This window comes from Anolis sagrei, chromosome 2 (genome assembly GCF_037176765.1).
Source record: "Anolis sagrei isolate rAnoSag1 chromosome 2, rAnoSag1.mat, whole genome shotgun sequence".
NCBI lineage: Eukaryota > Metazoa > Chordata > Lepidosauria > Squamata > Dactyloidae > Anolis > Anolis sagrei.
This window is the reverse complement of record NC_090022.1, coordinates 265,910,267-265,919,791: the sequence shown is the minus strand read 5'-3', so window position 1 is coordinate 265,919,791 and position 9,525 is coordinate 265,910,267. Positions and strand designations below refer to the sequence as shown.

The window sequence follows — 9,525 nt, the reverse complement described above, 5'->3', positions numbered from 1 at the left end:
CAGGGACTCCTTGTGCAGAATATGACCAGGACCATATGTTGTCTGTGGATTCTGAGAGTTCCAGTCCAAAAATCTGGTATTTAAACTTTTGAACTAACCTAGCACACAAGAACTGAGCAGACAAAAGCCATTTAATTATTGTGTGCCCTCGAGCAGTTTCTGACCTATGACAATCCTAAGGTGAATCTATCATCAGGTTTTCTTGGTAGGTTTTGCCTTCAACCTTCATCTAAGTCACAGAGAAAGTCACTTGCCCAAGCTCCCCCGGGGCTTTTTTAATGGCAGGACAGGGATTCAAACCCTGGTTTCCAGAGCCATCGTCTGATGCTCAAACCTTGACACCACACTGGCAATAATTTCTAAGAAATGATGAAATAATCTTTGTTCAAATAAATATCCTTTATTATTAAAGAAAACAAAAGAACGTTTTAAGCACCAAAAACGTTTAAAGTATGTTGTTACACTGCATGTACAAGAGACAAGTCATTCAGGACTTTAGGTACAGGTTTGAATTCTGAAGCCATGGTAGTTTAAAAATATTCTGAAGTATGAAGCAATACAATAAATTTCCAGAAAGACTGCACTAGAGAGAGGGAGGAGCAAAAAGGCAAACAGGTAAAAAATGCAAAATATTGCTAATGCTCATTTAGTTTATGCATTTTGCTTAATACTTAAGAACACTGAGCATTATAAAGGTATTGCAAGTTGCAGGAGTATTTTAGAAATGTAATGTCCATTTACAATGTCCATTAAATACAATAGTGTTAAAGTAACATAGCACAGTGTGCTGCTTTTTACTCTACTCTTTGCACCTAAGTGAATAGTGAATTTCTGATTTTTTTAGCTTTCAAAAATGAAACGTTCCATTTATATTTAACAAGGTTTACCCATGCAACATAATCAATAGTTTTCTGCATTCATACTAACAAGCTCCACTCTTGGCAGCTCATAAAATGGGGTGTTATGTAGGCTGTCGCAACATGAACATAAAAACATGATACTGTGAGATTCTTTCTGTGGATCTTCTGCCTTTTTTAAAAAGGCAAAAGCAGACAGTGAGGCAGAATGCACTTGTTTAACCCATTCCACATACATCATTCCCCCATTTTAATACTTTCTCTTTTGAATCTTCTGCTTTCTGCATTGGGTACTTCTTGAGGATATGAATCAGGAAAATTGAGTTGGGTTGGAAGAAGATTACTAAACAAACTTATTTGGAAAGCCTTGTGTCTGTGATCATTTAAAAAACAAAACAACACACGAGGTATCTACTGTGTCTCTCAACTTCATATATCTTGCTTTACCTACTTCAAGTGCATAGACATAATATAGTGATAGCCATTACTGAATAGTACCACTTTGTACTGCATGTAGGTGGTGACACATTTTGAGTGCTCTTCTTTGACATATTTTTAAAAACTAGCTACAAGCTATGATGTCTGAGATAAGGGTTTCAAGCGTTGCTGCTTCCCTAATCCACTGAGTTTACTACTTGTAGGAAGAACATATTTCTCACTTGCATTAAGTGGAATAGCCCAAGCAGAACAGTACAAGGCAGTGTTTCCTTCAGTCTGAACCAGCACTGAAAGTGAAAGAGGCATATGTATGTACACTTTGACAAAAATGAAAGGGAAGAGTGGAATGGGATGGGAAACAAAGCTTGCCTCTAAATTTGTACCATTTCTTGTAATCAAAAATACCTGGGAACCGGATCATAGCAATTAAAACCACATGGGATGCAGATGACATTATAAGCAAGTGGTAAACCTCAGTAAACACATAACTTCATTTACAAATCCTGAAAATTGCACATTTTATTACTATTTTAAAAGTGAAACACTCAAACATTTAAAGCCTTCAATGAGGATTCTTGCGGTCATTACTTTGTACTAACCCACAAGCTTATGGACTCATAAAGGTCATTCAGTTTAGATATCCTGTATCACTCTGTCCATTTTCTGAGGTGAGCTGTCCCAGACAGTTACAGGAGATTCAGAGAAGAGAAGCACCAAATGGACAGATCTAATTGTTCATTAGGGCCTATGGCAGTTCAGCCCAGTACTGCATATATTCTCTGAAATCACCAAGTAACTCATACAGGATCCATTCAGGCAATGCTTACACCTCCAGTTATACCCAAGATGAGATCAGATTAATTCATACCTCGCTCCTTCCATCATTGTAAGTCAGTCTTGCTGAGCAAGGATTCAGACACTTTGGTTGGATATGGTAGTCAATCACTGCTTCTAAGAGCCAGTGAGGATTGACTTCCTTGCTCTAAGTTGCAGGAGCAAAAGTGAATGTGATTTTTTTTTTTTTTGCAACCCCATGGCGAGGAATTTTTACAAATAAATGAACAACAGGTGATGGATATTCATAGGAATATCTCTCTTCCAAGTCTAGGCAAAAGCTGCCCCCAAAATCATGATGCACCCTGGTCTTTTTTTAAAAAGCCATTCTGTGCCAAATTGGGAAATACCATAGAAACTCATGTACAAGTCTAGAAACTTTAGTTGAAAAACCCAACTCCAAAAACCTGGGCTGACTTCTCCATGGGTCAATGTGAGTACTGAGCTGTCAATCTTATCAGAAAAGAAACTATCTCTTTATCTGAATAGAGCGGTGAAAGGCAAGTGCTACAAGTATTTCTTCAATTGTAAGACTCCATAGATTGCAAGACGCACACTAATTTCAATACCACCACCACCACCAAAATACATAAGATACCTGCAATTCTAAGATGCACCCTCAACCCCCCCCCCCCCATGCATTTTAGAGATGTTCATATAAGAGGGAAAGTGTATCTTAGAACTGAAGAAATACAGTATTAAACTGACCATAAATTGACTGAGAACATGATCCCTCTGGGAAAGTTACTTTTTGTTTACCATAGCTCCCAGAACACCCCAACCAACACTGCCCTAAGTGAAATTTTGTAAAATCTACTCCCAGCCAGAACCACACAAATGCCACTATTGACTATATTTGTAGCATTTGGGTATGCTTGTACTATTCCCACAGTTATTTCAGTATGTGATCTCCTTAGATTGGGCAAGCTCAGAGAAGGCTCTCTATGTTGGGGAGAGGTCAATACAGTCTGTAGTTCACTCTAATTTCACCCTGGGTACAAAACTAGGGCAAAAGCATTTCCTGAAACAGGCCCTCAATCACGTTCAACATCAGAGACAATGCAAACACCAGAAGAAGTGAATAAATACATTTCTGAAATGCAAGACCTGGAGCATTTGTAGACCTATTAAGGCCTTTATGTGCCAGACATAAAAGGGGGGTTGTTTATATTTTGTCCGCCTTAAAATTCAAAGCCAAGAGTTCCATGTGAATTATTTTTAAAAGAGGGTTGCGCAGAACCCTACCAGCTGTTAGGAACTGTGGGAGCTGAAGTCCAAAACACCTGGAGGGCCAAAGTTTGCCCACACCTGCATTAATGCATTAATAAAACAATGTCATTTTTTCAACTAAAGAAGACTTGCTAATAAAAAGCCCAACCCATAGAATTGTGAGAGCAGTAAAATAAAGTATCCCGCTGCCTCCTGCATATTTGAAGTTGTCAAAGTAATAGGACACCACATTAAATTCCTATACTTCGTTTCACTATGCTTCCCCAAAGCTCTTTCCTACTGGACAGGGGTCAATACTGATAGCAAGGTATTTTCAAATGACTTTAACAGCATTTGAATACATCTCACAAGCTCTCAATAAGGTGCTTCCATCATTTGCAAAAAAAATTATCCCCTTGCAAGTCTTTCCTGTAAGCCTATTTGCTTGACAAGTTACCAACATTAGATCTATCTTGCTTCATGCTTCTGAGAGCATTATGACTAACACAGGTGACTGAACTACAAACACATTACAGTAAGAATAAAATGTGCTCATAAATCCAAATAGCTTTAATGTACAATTCACTCTTTAAAATCAGTGCAAATAAATAAAAATGCTGACTATTAGTGTGTTTCTCCTTTTCACAGGACTGAATTAAAAACACAGAGGGACTCTGTAGGCAAGTGTCAACGTAAGACAAAAATCAAGAGCAAAGCTTTTTAAGGTGATTCACTCCCTCTAGCCCTGCAAGACATGACTTTCAGGGCTGCTACTTATTTATGTTTACCTCTCTCTTTTTAATTATATAAGCTGTTTTGAAAATCTCTGAATAAACAGTTGAATTAAGAAGCAAAACTATCTACGTTAAATGATACTGAAGTTACTAAAGCAACTAAAATTAAAGACTCGTGGGATTATTCGACAGAAGATGAAACCACTTCAACAAACAATGCTGTTCCCCTTCAACATAACAAACATTTTTTTTTCGTGGAAATAAATGTCTCTGTGCCTTGGTCCCCTTATTACACAATTCCTACACCACACCACTTATTACCTGGCGTTTACTGTTCCTTGAGAAAGTCCATAACCAACTCCAGGAATATCCAGCTAGATCTAGACTACATTCAACCAGTTTGAGATACAAACTATAATATGGACCAGAAAGTGATTACAAACAGTGAGTAGCCAATATAACATGATAGTACTGTACGATAATCTGCAGCATACAAATTCTGAAATGCATTTTTCATGCACATTTATCAGCTGCAGATTTGAACTTCATCCCATTCAAACAATGAGCCAAGTTATCTTCTTAACTGCTTATGTATTTTCCAAACTTGTTCTGGGAAATGCACTCACAGATTGCAACCTAATGGGAGCTTTCAGATGCATTGGTGTGAAATAATAAAATTAGGAATTACTATTATTCTAAAACTTGCAAATTTAGTAAGGAAGTTGCAGATGGAGACAAAGACATGGTCTTAAGATCTGACAGATTTGTGTAAAATGTTCAGTGTTAACTGACAGCCAGGTTAATCTCTTCTTCCTAATGGATCATGAAAAAATATACAATTGCAACAAAAACTCTGGATATGAGATCAACCATTGTACAGCAGTCAATATATATATAAAATATGTTCCTATGAATAAGTCATTTTACAGATCCAAGCCAGTTTCATATTCTTGCAGAAATTAAACTGTCAAACAGTTGTTTAAACAAACATGCAGTTTTGAAGGCAAACATCTCATATATATCAAGCCTAAACACCGTACAATCATCTTGAGAGCTTCATAAACTCCTCACACGAATTCATAATTTGTGGATGCAAAACAGTGCAAAGACAAGGAGTGCTGCTTCTTTTTTTAAAATCAAGTTTTTGTCTCCTCCTGTTGTTAATATATTAAAAGGTCTGGCCACTGAAATGTGCTTCTTGAAGCTCCTGCTATGATTGTGCAAAGCTTTACATGACCCACACGTCATCTCAACTTTTAGAAGTCCATGTTTGTGCCATGGCTGCGAGTTCAAACACAGTATATTATATAGTGGAAATCTGGAGTGTAGGGTGACTAAACGGCAAAGGCACACCGACTACATACAATACAGTTTATGCAAAAGGTTAGAAGAGAAATTTGCAGCTATTTAATTATTGCCACCAAACCCTGCACTGTATGAGTTTAGAACCACATACTATAATGCAATTTGGGTTAATATGCAGTAAGTTGGAAATAAACTTATGACATCTGTTCTTTGGGAAATTAATGTTCAATGCATGATGCAACTAATTTACTTTTTTCTCCCTGCAGAAAAGTTCTCCTATGTTAACTGAATGCATGCTGTTCTCAAGCTTTCCTTTAGAAATTTCAGACAATATAAGGCAATAAAAGCATATGAAAAAGTGCACCTGCCAGCAGCATGACAGGTGCTCCATAAAAATATTGGATAGTGCTACTATTATTGGTTAAAGTGGTCTCTGTTGCAGACCCAAAGGTTCAAGAGGACTAAGGTATGCAATATATCAGTCAGTATTCTCATTACTTCATCTATTTTTAAAAGGGAAAATAACAAGAAATTTAACCTCTTGTTCTGAAAGGTAAGTTAGTTTACCTGTTCCTTCCAAAATACATAGTTCATGGAAGCTACACGTAACAAGGAATTAGTATGAGAAATTGTTGAAAAACGGATTGGTTTTTATATAATCAATAATTGATTCCCAAACAAAGTATACACTTTAAAAATGGCCAACCTCAAGATTCTTCTACAAGTAGTTTTTCATCAGGAGTTTTAATAACGGCAACATTTGTCCAGATGTAGAAATACTGTTCAGTATTTTGGTATTATAAAACGAGCTGCCTGCAGCTATTAGTCATGCTGTTTGGGGATTATGTTGCTTTAGATAATTCATTGCACGGAAGGTAATGCCTCCATTAAACCATTGGACAACCAGAGATAACAGGAAGCATATTTTCCAATAAGCAGGGTGTTACGTAATTAAAATACATCTAACAATGAACAAGAATAATGAAATATAATTAATGTCCAACATAAAAGCAAAATCTTATGTCAGTTTTTCATTCTTCTTAAATAAAGGTTTCTTAGAGCAATCGAAGAACAGTTAAACTAATAGACAAAATAATTTTAAGTATACTCATTACAAAATATTGCTTCTATAAATAAAAATTTATGTAACTTTTTTATAACCCAGCCCTGCAATTAAAATGTTACTATTAATAAGAGCACGGAGAAATTTAATTCAAAAATATAAGATGTACACAGTATACATGGCCTTCTAAAAGGTTGTTATATACCGGTTCAAATGTTCTCAGCTGTAAACAAATACATTCTTGTGTGTTTCTTAGGGTACTTTCCATTACTTTGTACAGCAATTTGTTCTCATTTTCAAATTAATTTGTATTTTGTACTATGAATAATTAACCAACGCCTTCTCTCTCTGAAAACCACCTCCTGTATGGAAAATATGGTAAGAAATGAAGTGTTTCGTGTGAATTCCTGTTGTTGCATAAATTAGCGGATGTCAAAGTTGCATGTTGGGTCCTCAGTGGCAAAATCTTCAGTGAACCAAAGGCAGAATTTCCTGGTAATTTACACTAGGTCAAAGCTTTGCTGTCATTCCCGTTGAATTGTTATTTCACACAAATGTAAAAAGTGAGTGAAGAATCAGAAAATATTTGGAAAGGTATAGTCTCCTCAGAGTTAAGCAAAATGCCTACCTAAATAAGGTGAGTTTTGGTCCAACCAGAAACTTCTATCATGATTTTTTAAAGGTAACCCCAGCTCTAAATGGAAATATCAAAATGCTCAGAGAAAGCTTTTCCTTGCACTGAAGATGTTAATCAAACTGTTGACTCTGAATGTTCCGGGGATGAAAGGATGATCACTGTGGAATCCTTAGATCTGTTTTTTGGGATCCTTAGACCTGTTTCAGAAATTAAAAAAAAAAAAACAGTTTAAGAACAAACTGCAAAATTGCTCTTTAACTAGAAGTTCTACCCTTCTAAATTGAAATCTGTTAAGTACACCTGTTCCAAATCCTTCAGATTTCCTACAGTCACTGCTACATGCATCTCTGAATCTGTGCCAACACCACATTCATTTCATGCTGCTTTTTATAAGAAACAGATCAACATGGACCTACTAATCAAGAGAAATAAGATGACACTGCTGGGAAGAATTTTGCTCCACTGGTGAATATATTCTAAGCATTTGTGGTCTTAATAAAACACTAGCTTGTACTAGTGATCATTGCATATAATGACACAAGTTCCATAAAGCTTATTAAAACAAAGTTTTAAAAAAATCTTCAAGTGAAATAAGATTCTCCCAAAGCCCCATCAGCTGAGATGATTCCATGAAATGATGGTTTAAGAATTTATGGCACAACTCAAAATATGTGATCACATCTAAATTCCACTGAATATTCATACCAGATAGAAGGATTTATTGATAAGAAGCGAGAAAACAAAATAAAAACTTCTGAATGTAACTCCTATATGGATGTTTTGGTATGTAAACCACAATTAATACATTCAGGTATGCTTTTCTTTAAAACGCTACAGCCACTTGTTGGTTCGCACAAACAGTATACTATTTCCAACACAATTTATAATAGTGTTCTCACTTCACACTCACCCCCACAATACATATTTCTAGCAAGCCAAGTGCTTGCTGGGTTTTTTGTTTAAATTATGAAATGTATTATTTATTGCACATAAAGAGAAAAGAAACCATTAAAAATATTGATTTGGAGTGGAGAGTAACAAACATCAGAACAGTGACCAAGCAGAGCAGTTCAACAGGCCATCAGACTTAGCTTCAACACATGACAGATTCCGGCAAATGCCAAGGACCACAGACTCTTTCACCAGATAATTCAACTGGTGGAGAAGGCAGCGGGGCAGGTGGGGGAATAGTCTTAATGGTATCAATGGAGAAACAATATGGACTCCAGACTCATTGGCTTGGCGTTCTTAGGGTGAAGGCAATGGCAGCCATCCTAAGAATGCCAGTCCATAGATCCTTTTGCCAGACATATGGTCTGGACTGGATCAACTGAACTCTTTGAACAAAATAAAACAAACTCTTGCCTTGAGGAGCACACTAGGCAACTGTAACACATGGTTTGAGCTCCGGGCAGATGCCCGAGTTTGTGGGCACTGTTGAACTAGACACTTGTTTGCTGCTCTCCCCATTCATCACAGACCAGAACATTTGGAGTAAGAAAAGAGGAAATTGAGGGTTAGACAAGAGAGTATGGTAGGAACATTAAAAATGTGCTCTGAAGCTGCCCTGAATGAGCTGTCTTTCTGAGGCGCTTCCTGAGGCCCTGACCTATTGCTGTTCAAACCAAGGCATCCACAATGCAAGGCCATTTATGAAAGTAGACCCATAATGTCACACTGCCTAGGGTTCTATCAAACCCCGGGTCAATGGTGCAGGCCAAGGTTGTATGGCAGCTGTGGCCTAGTTATGATAGAAGGAAACTGAGCAGAAGTGAAAGACAACTGCTTAGGTTCCTTTAGGTGGACCCCAGCATGTTAAGCTTCTGATGTTCTCAGTCAAATGCTTGGCTTTGTGCATCCCGAGGATCCACCTTCCTCCTTCACTTCCAACAGGAGAACATCATGGTAAGAATGTCAATATTTTGCATTTGGAGGGGACACAGCTCAATGGTAGAAGACAAGCTTTACATGTAGGTTCCCTATCCCATCTGTTTAATTGGTATCAGCTGGAAAAGGCTCACATCTTGTGACCCTAAAAGACTCAGGAGGATGAAATTACGCAATCCTAGGGAAGATGAAGTTATTTAAGTCAACATAAGGCAGCCTCATACACAGCACAATAAAATCTGTTAACAAGAATTGTACTTTTATCTTTCATTTCTGGATGTTCTACTTTTTTCACATCAGGTTGACTTGTACAGTAAATCAGTAATTTCACCCTTTGAATAGTTACAACGTAAAATTGATTTTCTCTTTACTGAAAAAGTTGCCTTACAGTCTTGGGAAGTGACCTCCCTTCTGATTAAATTTATCTGCAATTAGTTACCGGCATGCCAATTCATATATTAATTCAGTGGGGCCAACTCTGTCAAATTGATAACAACCATGTTGAGAAGAAATCTTATATTCTATTAATGATACATATGTTTAAACCTGCAGTCCCAGAGA

General features: G+C 37.0%; 1 protein-coding gene across 1 annotated transcript in view; it reads right to left on the bottom strand.

Moving 5' to 3' along the window:
* Positions 1-380: 380 nt before the first annotated feature.
* JMY (junction mediating and regulatory protein, p53 cofactor) overlaps positions 381-9,525 on the bottom strand; it is a 51,508-nt gene continuing 42,363 nt past the window's right edge. Inside the window, exon 11 of the mRNA XM_060761613.2 lies at positions 381-7,274. The gene's annotated coding sequence lies outside the window, so the exon portion shown is untranslated. The remainder of the gene's footprint in view (positions 7,275-9,525) is intronic.